Below are 17,727 nucleotides of genomic sequence, written 5' to 3' on the forward strand. Positions count from 1 at the left end.
TTCATCAAGTATACACACACACACACACACACACACACATAAGTAGTGTCCAGATCAAAAGAGAATATTTTCAGAATCCTAGAACCCTCCTTATGCATCCTTTCAGTAACTACCCCCCTTGAATAACCATGTAAGGCAGAGGGAGTAATTTTCCCTCTACCCTTCTGAGCTCTTGGCTGAGCACCCCCTGCAATAAAAGACACATTAACAGGAGAAAAAGAGAAGTTTAATAACATGTATACCTCCTGTATACCTGGGTATACATGGGAGAGACCAGGAAAACTGAGAATAACTCTAAAATGGCGTAAGCTACCACCTTAAATAGCAATGTCAGCTAAAGACAAAAGAAAGATGTTGGCAACAGGGGAAGCCCTGGTATGGAAGGCTATTGGAAAAACACAATTTGTTACACAGATTTAAGTCCCTGCCTTCTCCATTGATGAGTTTCTTGTAATTTAGAGTCCTCCTTCCCTTCCTGGTACTGAGAGGGAGACATGCTTGCAGGTGGTAATTAACCTTCTAAACATCAGTGTTTCTCGCAGAAGAGTATATTCTACTTTGATTTTAGAGCTTCTTCAGTGTCTACTTTTTCTCAAAAATCTGCCACCTCAAAATAGTTGTTCTTCCCTGGCATGTTTTGGGGTGACATATTCCACTATCTTTAACTATTATCCTTACTTAAAATAATTTACGGGCAACCAGGTGGCACAGTTGGTTATACATCTGACTTTTGGTGTCAGCTCAGGTTGTGATCTCAGTGGTGGTGAGATTGATGGAGCCTGGGTTTGGCTCCACGCTCAATGGGAAATCTGCTTGAAGATTCTCTCCCTCTGCCCCTCCCTCCACTCCTCAAAGTCCATTTTGGAATAGCATCTTGACTTTACTTTTAAGTATCCCAGAGGCTTCCAAATGCGAAAGAACCCTCAAAGAGGAATGTAAGCCTCTGCTTCAATGACTTAGACTGTATTTGAAGATTTCAAAAATTTCAGAAACAATTTTTTAGATAGATCTCATGGTCACTGTACCCAAGCTCTCCCTTTTACCAGAAGTTTCTGCAAGGGGAAAGCTCTTCTCAAACAACTGGCCTAACATGGGGGCCTATCTTTGACATGAGGAGAGATAAGGAGCATAAACTCTTTCAGTTCTAGAGAAAATTAATCTCAGGGGGTGACAACGTTATTCCTGTTCCAATATATACCTGCATGCCCATCTTGAAAGGTCATCTAGTATTGGAAAAGACCACGGACTTTTTAAAAAATACTTTATTTATCTGTTTGACAGAGATCACAAGTAGGCAGAGAGTCAGGCAGAGAGAGAGGGGGAAGCAGGCTCCCTGCTGAGCAGAGAGCCAGATGCAGCGCTCAATCCCAGGACCCTGAGATCATGACTTGAGCCGGAGGCAGAGGCTTTAACCCACTGAACCACCCAGGTGCCCCAAGACCAAGGACTTTGAAGTCAAACTTCATAGTTTGACTATGAAGTCATAGTATCAGAGACTTCATAGTATCAGAGAGTGATTTTCAAAAGTTAAAAACACAGTGCTCATACCAGTATAGAATGGATGTATGTCAAAAATTTTATTCAGCTCATTAATGAGGGGATCAATAAGATGGTAATCTGGTTCTAAGAGCATTTTTGAGGACTGGCATTATTTATAGTCTCCTAAGAAAGGCAGCTTGAGATAAATTTGCTAAGTTAGAGACAAAACTGATTACTGTCTAAAGGGGAACAAAACTAACTTTGAGGCTCTATTTTCTATTGCACAGAATTAGCATATAACTTCAGAGTTTGAGCCCTTACTTAATAGTAAATGTCAGTTACACACAGATATATATCCCCTAGATAATCAAATAATCCTTGAGTATCCTGTCAACATCCCAAGATGGCTTTGAAAGGACATGCAACTCTAGGGGCCAAGGGCAGGCCACCCCAAGATGGGCCCCTTTAGCATGAAGATTATTCTGAGCTGAAGGCCCTTGGGACCCTGTGGACTCAAGAGAAACTTTTGCTCCTCTCTTAACCACGTAGAAGAATCTAAATTGGGGATTTTTCCCAGAATAAGAGTAATTATCAGAGATAAACTTTATCTGAGTGACCCATCTGTATGGCAGGACAAACATCTAATTACCAAATATCTGCTCTTCCTACTGCCCTGTGAAGTCCATTTCTTTCTTCTGAAGTCCCAGACCCCTATCCCCCTCTTCTTAGTTCAGGATAACATATATATCTTATTTTGCCTGTCTTTGGAATTTCTATATCTGTGTGGATTCCCTGTACATACACTATTAAATTTTATTTTCTTCTGTTAATCTGTCTTACGTCAGTTTGATTCTTCTTTTTTTTTGGATTTTATTTATTTATTGGGCACCTGGGTGGCTCCATTGGTGGAGTGTCTGCCCTCCGCTCAGGTCATGATCTCAGGGTCCTGGGATCAAGCCCCACATCGGGCTCCCTGCTCAGAGGGGAGTCTGCTGCTTCCTCTGCCCCTCCCCCTGCTCATGCTCTCTCCCTCTCCTGCCCTCCCTCCTTCCCTCTCTCTCTAAAAAATCTTTTTTAGAGAGTTTAATTATTTATTTATTTTTATAATAATAAATTTTAAATGTAGATTTAAAAGATTTTAAAATTTTAGATTTAAAAGATTTTAAATCTTTTTTAAAGATTTTATTTATTTGAGCGACAGACAGAGAGCGCACAAGCAGGGGAGTGGCAGGAGAGTGAGAAGCAGACTCCCCTCTGAGCAGGGAGCCCAATGTGAGGCTCTATCCCGGGACCCTGGGATCATGACCTGAGCTGAAGGCAGACACTTAACTGACTGAGCCACCCAGAAGCCCCCAGTTAGATTATTAGTCCAGCTAGAAGGACCCTTGAAAGGGACAGGAATTCTTGCTCCCTGACACAGCTTAATTTTCCCCCTTATTTCTTAAGTTTTAAATAATGTGTCTTAGCAATATCTAAGACACCTAGCTGCACAACATACCAGCTTTTGAACAATTACCCAAATTCAGTAATATCTATCTTGCTTGATTATTTTTTTCTTGACTCCCCAGCTAATGGAGACCAAGCAGGAATGACCCATGGGTAGGCCAAAGATGGGGCTGGGTGCTTTTTTTTTTTTTTTTTTTTTGGGAGAAGAAGGTGGGGGGGGGTGGGGGGGGGGGAGGGGGAGAGAAATAAAATCTTAAGCGGGCTCCCTGCCCAGCACAGAGCTCAACATGGGGCTTGATTTCATGACCCTGAGATCATGACCTGAGCCGAAATCAAGAGTCAGATGCTTAACCGACTGAGCCACCTAGGTGCCCTGGAGTTGAGTGCCTTTTGCAAGTATGACTGGGATAGAGACAAGAGGGTAGCAGGGTATGGGCCACAAAATAGACCAAAGCCTGCACCCCTGTATCGGAGGCATGGAAGCCTGGAAGGGTAACCAAGTGAAAAATGAGCTGCTGATCTAAGGAGGAGTCAGATTTGAAGAAACCCACAGATAGAACCGGCAACGTGTGTCAGCCAAAGGCACACTTAAGTTCGGAGTTCAAAAACTAAAGTGGTGGGAGGAAGGGGACAAGAATGAGCATGAACCTGAGTGGGGGAAGGTGGCAGCTTTGGTTCTGTCCAGTTCTGCCAGCAGTGTGGGGTGGCCTCCATTTGGAGATCAGGGTTACTCTCGGGCAATAAATAGGGTAAAGGTTAATGATAATTTATGCCAGGCACCTTGTTGCCTATCTGCAGAAGCAGGTGCTTAGTGAATGGTACGATTATCCTTTTTGTCTACTTTGCTGTCAGTGGAAGTTGAAGGTGAGGCAGTTCTTTTTCAAAAGAAGCTACAAAAATAAAAGTCTCTTTGCCTCTGTCGTTAGAGAAAGTATTCATTTCACCGGTGAAAATGAGGAGGGGCGTGTGTTGTATTTGGCTGCTTGGGCAAACAAGGTGTGCCAGTCGCTTCTTCCTTCAAGAAAGAACTTGCTCGTCCCCCGCGGGGAGTGCGGTGATCGATCAGCCTCCAGTCGCTGTGCCTTCAGGCCCTGCCTCTGCATAGAGCTGTGGGGCCCTGCTCTCCCCTGGGGGGCCCTAGCCAAAGGCTGAGCCACACGTGGCCACAAAGGCCTGGCCACTTCTGCTGAACATCGGTGCTCTGGAATGGGCTGTCCTTGCTCAAAGCTCACTGGCTCCTTTGGAGGCTCCGTCAGATCCACCCTGCGGTCTGAGGTTCTCTGTGCCCCCATTCTTTCTCCTCCCTTTTTTTTTTACTGGTGTCATATCTGCAGCACAGTTGGAAGTCTTTCTGTTGGCTCTGCTTCCTCTGCCTTCGTTTCTCCCACGTGTTAAACTCATCCGAGGAACATACTGCACCCTTCGCTCTGCCTCCTCGTTTGCTGCCTAGAAAGGGAAAGGTTCTCACGGAGGGCAATGCTCAGGCTGGTGCAAGGGTTTGAGAGGTCTGGAATCTGGAGTCTGGAGGTGGGGGTGGAGGCTGGAGGAGAGGGAGGAGGAGGAGGCTGTGCAGAGGAGAACAATGGAATTGTCTGGTTGCTGTTAAGTTCTGTAATACCCTATGGAGAGATAATGAGAAACCAAGGGCAGTCAGTACACAATTGAAAACCAAGTGTGAAGGCCACAAGTCCTCTCTGGTGGTTTACAAACAGGCTCTTATCTTCTGCAGTGGGAGAGCAGAAGAATCTGAAGGCAAAACTCAAGATTAAATAGTCATATTCATTGGCCCTCAAAGCCGATTGAACGCTTGACTGAGGCAGTCTGTTCCTGAAAGGCCAGAGCCCTGTTTGGGGCAACCTGGGACTCCGCTGCGTGAGACAAGGACATGTGGGTGGAGGCCCCTGCAGATTTGGGCTTCCCAGGGTTCAAGAAACCAGATGAGGTACAGGTTGAAGACATCCGTGCTCAGCCCCATGACTGCACACCAAAATGGCACGAAATCTCTGTACTCAGCTCTCCCAGAAAACGAAGGCCTAGGTCAACCAGTCAGCACTTGCCTGTCCAACACAAGTGAGCGGATCGGGCTCCAAGACTTCCCTTGGTTCCAGATGAGGAAAATAACCCCGCTTCAACCCATCAGCAAACACTCAGCATAGCTTCCTTGTTCCTACTCATATTGGTCTATAAAACCCTCTGGAGTTGTACAGCTCTTCGGAGCTCCTTTCTCTTGGCTAGATTGGAATTTGCTCAACTCTTGGATGGCTAAATAAAGCCACTAAAAATTTTAAAATTTACTCAGTTGAATTTTGTTCTTTTTTAAAAATTGTATTTATTTATTTGACAGAGATCTCAAGTAGGCCGAGAGGCAGAGAGAGAGGAGGAAGCAGGCTCCCCACTGAGCAGAGAGCCCAAGGCGGGGCTGGATCCCAGGACCCTGGGATCATGACCCGAGCAGAAGGCAGAGGCTTTAACCCACTGAGCCACCCAGGTGCCCCTGAATTTTGTTCTTTAACACCAGGCTCCTTTGAGCCCTGAGAGTGTTCAGAGGTGATCCACTCCTCCCTATCAAGAGCCATACTGCTCCCCACCTCCGGTGTAGAAAGATATTGTAGAGTCTTCTCCCCCATGAGGCAAACAGCCACACAACACCCCCCCAACCCCCTCATGACCTGCCCAACTTTATCTCTGGGTTGCCAGGCTAGTAACTAGAATCATGCAACAGCATAACTCAGCTGGGGAAGGGCTGGGTCTGATAAAGGAGGAAAGGGACCGTACCCCAGGGGAGCTCCAAGACCTGTCAGCGTTTGCTAACAAGAGCTGTGGGAGAAACAGGTGGTCTGGGTTTTGAGGATGATTGATTCATGGGCCTGAAAACTATAACTGGGTAAGGCAGAGTTTATTTTCTGACTAGCACTCTCTGGGGATACCCTGGCAAGGACCCCAGAGATGGGGTCTGTTAGGGAAGTTTCTAGATGCCTGGAGAAAGTGGTAGCCCTAACTGAGCAAAGTTGAAATGCCTGAATTGTCACAACAAACAATAGAGCAAGGAATTAAGAGTCTGAGAGAGGTGGGCAGACAGGAATGCATATATTACATGAGACCAGATGACTCACCAGCGGATTATGCTGCTTGGAAAAATCCAGAGGACACACCATTCACCGAGACCATCAGAAATGTGCTGAGGAGCTGGATATCAGCCTTACTGAAATTGGTGGAGGCTTCCACTGTAAGGTTAAGACAGAGAGACCCTCACGAAGTTTGGCTTGTTGATAGTGAAGGAGATGATAAAACGGGACTCAAAAGCAGTGGAGGCCGGATGGTGATGCTTAACCACCGAAGCTATGGGAGTACAATTATCATGACCGGAAAGGGTAGAGGAGCCACCAAGGGCCTTTAACTAGGACAGAATTGTGAGGATGCTTATAAAATTACAGCTCTCTAGGGGCTAAACTGTAGCTGCCTAGGGGAGAACCAATGAGCATTAGTAGTCCTGGGGTGCCTGGGTGGCTCATTGGGTTAAGTGTCTGAGTCTTGATTTTGGCTCAGGTTATGATCTCAGGGTCATAAGGTCAATCGAGTCCTGCAACGGGCTCCCCTGCTCAGCAGGGAATCTGCTTGAGAGTCTCTCCCTCTTCTCCTGGCTGGTGCACACATGGCCGTGTTCATATGTGCTCTCTCTCTCTCTCTCCAAAAATAAAATAAAATAAAATAAATATATACTCTCTCTATATATGGTATATATGCATATAGGTATTATACACACAGAGAGTAAACCTCCCTTATCTGCAGAGGATATGTTCCAAGCCCCCCAGTGGATGCTGAAACCATGGACGGTACTGAACCTGGTATATATTATGCTTTTCTCTGTACATACATAACTACGATAAAGTTTGGTTTATAAATTAGGTACAGTGAGAGATTAACAATAATAACTAATAGTAAAATAGAACAGAATAGTTCTATTCTGCTCTATTCTAACAGAATAAAATAGAATAGTAAAATAGAGCAATAATAACTAAGAGTAAAATAGAAGAGTAAAAGAGTAAAAAAGAATAGTAAAATAGTAACTAATAGTAAAATAGAAATAGTAGAATAAAATAGTAAAATAGAAATAGAATAGAATAAAACAGTAAAATAGAATAGTAAAATAGAATAGTAAAATAGAACAATAATGACTTATAGTAAAATAGTGAGAGATTAACAATAATAACTAATAGTAGAATAGAATAGTAAAAAAGTTACAGGAATATGGTCTCTGTCTCTCTCTGAAAATATCTTATTGTATTGCCCTTCTTGTGACGATGTGAGATGAGGAGATACTTACCTGCTGAGATGAGGTCAGGTGACTGCTATGGGCATCATGACCTTGCCTTTGGCTACTATTGATCTTTGGATGATTCCTAAGAAGGAGGGTCGTCTGCTTCCAGACTGTGGTTGACTGTGGGTAACTGACGCTGTAGGAAGGAAGACCGTGGATGGGGGCAGGGGGGTGGGGAACTACTGTATGATCAAAAGGAGGCAAAGGTGGACATGCAGAAAGCTTAGAGTGTTTCTCCAGTAAAATGTCATGACCCATTGTCCATTTCATTGTCCATTCAGCCAGTTTTCTGTAGTGGAATGTATTGAATTAAGAGGTGGCCATGTCTTCAGCTCCGCAGGTGGAAGGAACCTGCAACACCATGAGAAGAAGACCACCATGATTCCCCCAGGGTTTTCCCAAGGGAACCAGCTACTGTTTACTCAGATACCTGTATACTTGGGATGGGGAGCAGCATTTCCCATCTTCAAATATTCCTCTTTGGCATAAGGATTATTTGGGGATGTTTATTTTTAAGAAACTGGAGACACAGGAGAAGCTCTGAAAGCTAAGTAGATGTTACTAGTTCTGTAGGAAACGTCCTTTGTAAGGGTGTCTCCTTCCCTGTACCAGGAAGGAAAGAATGACTAAATTTCTAGAAGGCAAGATTTAAATTTGCATAACACACACACACTTGATTACTGGGCATTTCCTGGTCACCTCCCATAACTGATCTTCCCCTTCCCCCCAAACATCTTTTGTCTTTGACTGAAGATGGTATTTAAGGGGGTGGTTTGGGCCATATCAGAGAGTTACTCAGTTTTCCTGGGTATCTCCCATGTTTACAAGAGGTATACACGTTATTAAACTTATTTCTGTTTTATTAGTAGATTTTTTTAGATTTTATTTATTTATTTATTTAGATTTTATTTTATTTATTTATTTTAGATTTTATTTATTTAGAGAAAGAAACAAAGCACTAGCAGGGAGTGTGGCAGGCAGAGGGAGAAGCAGGCTCCCGCTGAGCAAGGAGCCCAATGTGGGACTCAGAGATCATGACCTGAGCTGAAGGCAGATGCTTAACCGACTGAGCCACCCAGGCACCCCAAACTTCTTTTTCATTTTTTTTAAATTTATTTTTAAGTAATATTTTTAAGTAATGCCTGTACCCAGTGTAGAGCTCAAACTCAACAGCCCTAAGATCAGGAGTTACACACTCTACTGACTGGGCCAGGCAGGTGCTCCCATGTTATTAGACTTCCGTTTTTCTCCTGTGAAACTGTCATTTATTGCAGGATGGGAGTCTCAGCCAACAACCTAGAAGACTAGAGGGAAAATTATTTTTGCCCACCTAGATTTAGGAAAGGGAAATACACAGACATTTTGAGGATGGTTCGACATAGACTCTGAGTTGGCATTGATATACAGACACTCAGAGCATCATCGGGCATCTTGTTAGAGTGGAGACATATGGGGTCCAAAATCTAGTTTACAATGTCTTTTTTTTAATGGACCCACTAATTAGTAATTTTCCTAATCCTTGAATGCATAATTGGATGGATATACTTGGCAATTGATTTAATCCCCACATTTGTGCTTGGTCTGTGTGTGGGGTGAGAGCCATCACAGTAGGGAAGGCCAAATGGATGAAACACGATCCTTGCTCTACCCTAAACTCCCTCGCCCTTATCTCAGCAACCAAGGTAGTACCTCAAAAACAATATTGTATCTTAGGGGATGGTGCTTATTGCTACACTTAAGGACATAAAGAAATCTCATGAATCCCTTAATTTGGTGGTCTGGCCTTGGCAGAAACTGGTTGGATCCTGAGAAATGATCATGGGCTGTGGCATGATAGGCCCATTCATGGTTGCCATTCCAGACATGGTGTCTGTGTTAGAACAGATTAACATGGTCTCAGGTACTTGATATGCAGCCCTTAATTTGGCAAATGTGTTCTTGTCTTTCCGATATACACTTACTGTCTTGCCACAAGGCTATGTTACGTTGCCTATCCTCTGTTACCACATAGTCCAAAGAGATCTGAGCAGTTCCATAAAATATGATGTCGATTCATTGCATTGGTGACATGCTGATTGAGAAGGATGGGGAAGAAAGTGGCTAGTAAGTTGGAGGCCAATGTAGGACGGTCTCTGCGGAGTATGGGAGCCAAACCCTATTCCTCAGTATATGAGAGAGAAATAAACTTCAGTTGCATTGAAGCTAATATTTTTTGAGTTGCTATCACATGCAACCAGTCTTAATCGTGATACGGGATCATTTGCCCCAAATAATGATATTTTAGAGTAATTTATCTTTAGAAGTATTTCTGATGCTAATTAGATTACAACTCATTGCCTGTTGATATTGCTACCAGTTCATGTCAGTAACGACAGATAAAAATCTTTCTGTTCTACAATGGGGCCTAAAGTGAGAGGATATGATTCTAGGCTATCTAAAAGAGCGTTTTCCAATTAGGCAAGACACAAAGTGAGGGGAGGGCAGTAGAATACAGACGTAAATAACACCACTTAAAATTATTCACTGGCTCTCAGGAGGCCATTGAACAGACCCTGTTTCTCACAGTGGCTCAGGGACAAGGGCCCTCCCTAATAAGTGTGAGTAATCAGGGGAATTGTGAATAATCAGGGGAACTTGTGGAGATCAGTGAGTTGCCATTCGTATCTGACAGTCTATGGTTAAGGAGAAGTCAATTAAATTAAACTGGCCGGTAATTTGTTATTCTTAACAGATGTTCCCCAAAGTTATGAAAGAGTGTATTAGTAGCCATTCATGCCCATGTAAAATATTATCTAAACAGTCTTTTTTAAAGATTTTATTCACTTATTTGACAGAAATTGAGAGAGAGAGAGAGAGAGAGAGAGAGTATAAGCTGGGAGGAGAAGCAGAGGCAAAGGGAGAGGGAGAAGCAGACTCTCCCCTAAGCAGAGAGCCCAATGCGAGGCTTGACCCCAGGACCCCGTGATCCTGACCCGAACTGAAGGCAGACACCTAATGGATTGACCCACCCAGGCACCCCTGTACAATTTTATACATAATATTTATCAAGTAGGAATGGATACTGAATTTAAATTGAGTGATCAGCAGACCATTAGGTCTGTAGTTTAGTTGGAACTAGAAGATTGCCTATAAAAATAATTTGTTACTACATGAAGAAGCCTTACCAGGAATGCAATTTAAGAAACCTTAATAGGGGCGCCTGGGTGGCTCAGTGGGTTAAAGCCTCTGCCTTCGGCTCAGGTCATGATCCCAGTCTCCTGGGATCAAGCCCTGCATCCAGCTCTCTGCTCAGAGGGGAGCCTGCTTCCTCCTTTCTCTCTCTCTCTCTGCCTGCCTCTCTGCCTACTTGTGATCTCTGTCTGTCAAATAAATAAATAAAATCTTAAAAAAAAGAAAAAAGAAACCTTAATAAAATTACAGGTACCCCAGGGGTTAAAACTTTAATAAGATCCTCCAAGGCAAACTCTTCTCTGTCTCCTTTAACCTGGCACCACACTAACTTGGTTAAGGTTTCCTTTCGTTTTGTTGCATCCCTAAAGTACTTGTCAAACCAGAAACTGGAAGGGTGAGGCCCACATTTACCAAAACCTAGAACATGATTTTAATTTTCATTGGTCTGTTAGAAAGAAAAGGAGAATCGGCACTCAGGCAGTCGGGGCAGTTTAACGAAACAGCAGGAAATTGCCAGTGGTATAAAAAACCTCTTGCTCTGGATTAGTTTCCTTGACCTTTTAATCTCCTCATCCAATTAGACTAATTAGACCTCAGGACAAGTTAAGTCACCAGTTGAAGTAAAAGAAAACTGCATACTTCTACAGAGTTCAAAATACCTATAATAAAATGTATAGCACTGACCTCAAGGGTATAGACAGTATTTTCTCAAGTTTTGTTAAATTTCTTATGACTCAGCAAAATGCAATTTATAATTATAGGTAGTTCGTTGAGAAATTTTAAATTTAAGCAAACACAACTCTCTTAGGACAACTAGCTTTCAGAGAAACAGCCCTGGCCGCCCTCTTGTCAGTTGGGATGTTTAGGCCTTCCAAAGAAGGCCTACCATAAAATAAAGGTTCTTAAAACTGGTAAAGATGAAAATAGAGAAAAATAGAATCTCAGTCACACTTGAAGTATAAACTGGGATATATTTGCAGAAGGGCAACTTGGCAATGTTTTGAAGCCTTCAAAGGTGCATTTCTTTTATCTAAGCCTTTCCACTTGAAGGAATTTTTTGTAAGAATATCATCACATAATTGAACAAAGATAATAAAATAACATTTATTTCAGTTTAAATTATGACAGCGAAACATTGGAAACAATATATGACAATACAAGATTGATTAAAAATCACGATACAAGGGTATCTGGGTGGCTCAGTTGGTAAGCATCTGCCTTCGGCTCTGGTGGGATTGAGTCCCTGTATCAGGTGCCCTCTTAGCGGGAAGCCTGCTTTTCCCCTCCCTCTCACCCTGCTTCTGTTCCCTCTCTTGCTGTTTCTCTCTCTCTGTCAAATAAATAAATAAATAAAATCTTTTAAAAATCCATGATACAAATGTATAATGAAATATTATAAACCATTAAGACATCCTAATTGTGTATTCACTAACATAAATGATTTCATGAAGCTTTTGAGTGAAAATAGCATGTAATAAAGTACTGTCAAGTCCATGAGCTCAATCTTCTTTAAAATCTGAACTTACGTATTTGCACATGTATACGAATAGATGTCTGGCAGTTTGCCGTAGAAAATGTTAACTGACTATTGCTAGTGCTAGACATACCTTATTATGAAGTACTGGTAGCATACAGAGTCCTGAGAAATAAATACTTGAATATCTGACACCTGATACACTAACATTTTGCCATATTTGCCTCAGATACAGTCTATGCTTTTTGAAGATTTATTTATTTATTTTAGAGAGAGTGTGTGCACATGTGGGTGGGAGGGGCGGAGGCAGAGGGAGAGGCAGAGAATTTCCAGCAGACTCCCTGCTCAGAGGAGGGGCTTGATCCCATAACCCTGAGATGACGATCTGAGCCAAAGTCAAGAGTCAGATGCTTACCTGACTGAGCCGCCCAGGCGCCCCTGTTTCAGATATATTCTAAGGGATAAAACATTTCAGGAATAGATGAAGCCCTTTATATTGACCCCTCAATCCCATTCCTTTCCTCTCTCTCTCTCCTCAAGTTCACAACTGTCCCAAATTTGCCAAAATGTCATCTTTACCAGGACTGTAGATTTAATATATATATACAAAGTATGAATATTTGGGGCACCTGGGTGGCTCAGTGCGTTAAGGCCTCTGCTTTCGGCTCGGGTCATGGTCCCGGGGTCCTGGGATCAAGCCCCGCATCGGGCTCTCTGCTCAGCGGGGAGCCTGCTTCCCCCCTCTCTCTCTGCCTGCCTCTCTGCCTACTTGTGATCTCTCTCTGTCGGATAAATAAATAAAATCTTTAAAAAAAAACCAAAGTATGAATATTTGACTGCATATATGTATATAAATAAATAATACAGTATATGTATTCTGTGAATATAATATATGGTATTGCTCATATCTTAAAAGGTCTGCATACATGTTATTATAAAGTGTGGGTCTTACAACTTTTTTTTCATTTTTTTTTTAATTTTGTTTATTTATTTGAGAGAGAGAGAATGAGAGAGAGCATGAAAGCAGAGAAAGTCAGAGGGAGAAGCAGACTCACCGCAGAGCTGGGAGCCCGATGTAGGTGTTGATCCCAGGACTCCGGGATCGTGACCTGAGCCGAAGACAGTGACTTAACCAGCTGAGCAACCCAGGTGCTCCTATGGTGTGTTTTTAAGAGTTACATATACTGGGGCACCTGGCTGGCTGAGTCAATAGAGCACGCACCTCTTGACCTTGGTGTTGTCAATTCAAGTCCCGTATTGGGCATAGAGCATACTTAAAAAAAAAAAAAAAGAGTTAACACATACTGATATTTGTAGGTCTGGGTCATTTATAAAGTTAATACAGCATTGTGCTTTCTCATGGACTATAAGTATTTATTCATTCAACTATTGATGCACATATAGTTTATTTCCTATTTTATGCCATTAGAAATAGTGCATTTTTAGGCTAAAAATTCTTGAGCATCTCTTCATAACCATCTGTGTAATACCTCTACACTGTGTTCCTAGAAGTGGAATTGCCGAGTCTATTTCTGTCCCAATGTCCCAGTCTCACAGTTTATATAGCTTTATAATGAGGAAGAATATCTCATAAAGGAAATCTCCTCTCCTTGATGGCCCCCTTTAAAATGGCTTTGGCAAGTTTTGGCACTGTGTACTGCCATAAGCATTTTGGAATCAGATTTCCAGGTTCCGCAAAAACAAAACAGATGAGAGAAACACAAGCTAAATTGATCAGTCCCCCAATGATAACAGCAATAAACATGCTGGGAGTTTTTTGGATTTGCACGAAATTAATCACTTTGTTTGGGAACAACTGACTGCTTTCCAATATCGAGATTTCACATCTGTGGTAGATTATGCGGTTACTCCAAAGAGTCTTTTCCCCTTTCTGGGAGAGCATGATATGGCCACGTCCATTTGAAGTAAAGTTTGACCGCTTTCACTAAGCTGATGTGAAAAGTAACCTGTGCCATTTTTTTAAATGATTTTATTTTTAAATAATCTCTACACCCAACGTGGGACTCAAACTCACAGCCGTGAGATCAAGGGTTGCATGCTCCACCAACTGAGCCAGCCGGGCTCCCCAGCCTGTGCGGCTTTTGAATTAAACTTGAAGCGCTATTACAGGCCTCTCTTCCCTCTGCCCTGAGAACTGTAGTGCCCCAATCAGAGGCTGCCCCCTCAGCCAACAGGCCAGAGTATGGACAGCCTTGAGCAGAACGCGGCTGTCCTGCGAGACGCATGTCACAAAAGCAAAAAATCCACTTTGCTGTTGGAAGGCACTGAGCTGTTTGTGTCATCTGTTAACTGCTTTATAACTAAGCCTAAAATGGACTAAAGGAGATAATTAATAGCAAGAGTGAGATGCAGTCATAAAAACCAAAAAGCATACGACTTTGTGGCATTATCTCTGATGTTAAGTGGTGTTTGGAAAAGAAACAGCGAGGGGCGTCTGGGTGGCTTAGTTGGTTAAGCGTCTGCCTTTGGCTCAGGTCATGATCCCGGAGTCCTGGGATCGAGTCTGCCTCAGGCTCCAGTCTCAGTTAGAAGTCTGTTTTTCCCTCTCTCCCACTCCCCTGTTTGTGTTCCCTCTTTTGCTCTGTCTCTCTCTGACGAATAAATAAATAAAATCTTAAAAAAAAATATAGCCAGAAAAAGCTTGGGCGCATGCTCTCTCTGTCAAATAAATAAATAAAATCTTCAAACAAAACAAAACAGAAAAGAAACAGTCCTTAAAGGCTAGGAAGAAGGCAATCCTGTATCACGAAGTGGTGAACGTTGGTAAAACATCACTGACGATGACTTGGAAAGGCAGGTATGGGGCTGAACAAGCCTATGGGTTCAGGGAGACAGGACAGGAAACAGAAAGAGCAGTAATGTGCCTTCCCTCCCGTGGGCTGCATTTGGAGAGACGCCACAGGAGATATGCTCAAACCAGGTTTGGCCCCTTTGCAAGCAAGAATGAGAAGGAGTAGAGGGAGCCCTGAATTCAGGGACTTTGGAGGAATAGAAGAAGCTACAGATTCTTAACTCTGAAGTCAGCACAATCTTGCCGAAGCAAAATGCACCATCTGTAAACACTGTAGCTCTTATTTTCTTTAGCTCTTCTTGTACGTCCTTTAATAACCGTTAACCTTACTGGTAGGTACCAAACCATGTCTGTGTTGGTAGGAAGTGAGATCTCTCTTTTAAAATACTTTGTAGGTAGATAGTCTCTCCTCTGCTGTCCTGCCCACTGCTCCCTTGAGGTGTTTTCAATAAACTCCTATCACTTTTGTAAAAAAGGAAATAAATTAAAAAATGGTTTTTGGTTAGTTTATGAGTAAAAAAAAATAACCTTTTTTTCTTACATACAACAGGTCATCAACTTTACCAAAATATTAATGATTCCCATTATTAATGTTGTTTTTCCCCCTTATTCCTTCCCTTTGGTTTCATTGTCTTGTTGCTGAAATTTTTCCTTTAATATTTATTTTAGGGCTAGTCCGAGAGTCTGTGTTAAACTGTCTCTTGAATTACAGTTTTGTAGGCTGCTCTTAGACTGTCATTCTCCTAGATAATTTAGTTTTTGTTTTTGTTGTTGTTTGCTTTTTCTCTTTTGTAGCTGTGGCAGAGACTAGCTTCATGATTAACTTGGGCACAGAGCGAAACTGTACTTCCCAGTCCCTTTGCTGCTAAGCGGAGCCCCGTGACCAGTAGGTCTTGCTAATGTAATGTGAATTGGGAATGATAATGTCCCTTCTGATAGGAGGCAGTTAAGAGCTGGTGTGTCTTATCCACGTACTCTCTCTTTCCTTATCTTCTGGCTGGATATAGCAGTTTCAGTAGATCTCAGAGATCAAAGGACCTAGAAAAAAGAGACTAGATCTCTGGAAGGTCATGTCATATGGAAGGCTTTTCTTCTTCTCCATCCCCCTCCCCAGCTTTATTGAGATGCAGTGGACATATAACATTGTGTAATTTAAGGTGTACAAAGTGGATTTGATACACTTAGATTTTTTAAAAAAATTCTATTTATTTGTTTGAGAGAGAGCACTCATGAGCAAGGTGGAGGGGCAGAGAGAGAGGGTGAAACATGCTCCATGCTGAGCAGGGAGCCGGATGCTGGGCTCGATCTCAGGACCCTGAGACCATGACCTGAGCCAAAGGCAGATGCTCAACACACTGAGCCACCCAGGCTCCTCTCAGTGTTGTGTTCTATGTGAATTCTCAGTGCTATCTTCCTAGGAACTGGTCCTTTTGTAAAATGGGTTCAGTGTGTTTTGTCCTATTTTCTTTTCAGTACCTATGTTTCCTCTCAGAGGGTATTTTTCATCTCTAGAAGTTCTGTTGATTATTTTCTTATCTTTTCTTCATTTCTCTTCTCACTAGGCTCATGTTTTCCTTTAAGTACTTGAACATAGTTATAATAGCTGCTTTATTTTTTATTTTTTTTAAAGATTTATATATTTGACAGAGGGAGAGGGAACACAAGCAGGGGGAGTGGGACAGGGAGAAGCAGGTTTCCTGCTGACCAGGGAGCCCAGTGTGGGGCTCGAACCCAGGACCCTGGGATCATGACCTGAGCCGAAGGCAGCTGCTTAATGACTGAGCCACCCAGATGCCCCTGTTTTATTTTTACAAAGTTGCTGTGTTTTTAATCTTTATTTTTAAGGATTATTTTATCTTTTTTAGTTTTTATTTTATTTTATTTTTTTATTTGAGGGAGAGTGAGTGAACATGAGTGGGGGGCAGAGGGAGAGGGAGAAGCAGGCTCCCCACTGAGCAGAGTGCCTGATGTGGGGCTTGATCCCAGGACCTTGAGATCATGACCTGAACTGAAGGCAGATGCCTATCTGACTGAGCCACCCAGATGCCCCAAGCAATATTTTACCTTTTAATTTTTTTTGGTTAAGTAGCCTCTGTGCCCAACATGGGGCTTGAACTCATGACCCGAAGATCAAGAGTTGCATGCTCTACTGCCTGAGCCAGCCAGGCACTGCATAATAGCTGTTTTTAGAGTCCTTTCCACTGAATCCATTACTGCTGTCATTTTCAATTCTGTTTCTGGTGACTGATTTTATTTTTTCTCCTGGTTATAGATCACATTGTCCTGCTTCTTTGCATGTCTAATCATTTTCAGTTGGGTGCTGAACATTGTGATTTTACCTTGTAGAGTGCTAGATCTTGTCTTTCTTTAAAAAATGTTGGACATATCTAACTGGAATTAAAATAAATTTTTTTAAAAAAATTGGTGGGCATTGTACTGATGGTCACTTAAATTACTTCCAGATCATCTTGATCACTTTGAGGCTTATTTTTAGCTTTATGAGGGTGAAGTGAGAAAAGACTTTACTCTCAGGCTAGTTTAGTCTATCTACCAAAGCAAGATCTTCTGAACTCCACACTGGAGGCCTGGACATTCAATAGGAACTTTCTCTAGCTGGTGAGAATTTAAACATCTTACAGTTCAGTGTGATCTCTGGGAATTATTCAGATTATAGCTTTAATTTCTCTTATGCCCTGCATCCAGTATTTTCACCCAGTGCATGTGTAGCTTAGTATTCAGCAACAGCTTCAGTGGGCCCCCAAGTTTATCCTTGAAACAATTTCTCTGCAAATCCCCTTCTTCCTGGTACTCTGCCCCACAAAGTATCACCACCTAAGTCTTCCTGAACACTGTCTCTTCAGTTCAGCAATACCTCCCTGGTACGCTTGGATTCTGCACCACAGTCTGGAAATTGCACCTAGGCAGAACATTGGGGGGATCGTAAGACTCAGTTATTTGTTTTCCTTGTCTTCTTATGGTCCTGAACTGCTGTTGTGCAATGTCCAAAAAGCTATTGTCTCCTGTATT

The sequence above is a fragment of the Lontra canadensis genome, unplaced genomic scaffold, assembly GCF_010015895.1.
Source record: "Lontra canadensis isolate GAN:19392208 unplaced genomic scaffold, GSC_riverotter_1.0 scaffold86, whole genome shotgun sequence".
Taxonomy (NCBI): domain Eukaryota; kingdom Metazoa; phylum Chordata; class Mammalia; order Carnivora; family Mustelidae; genus Lontra; species Lontra canadensis.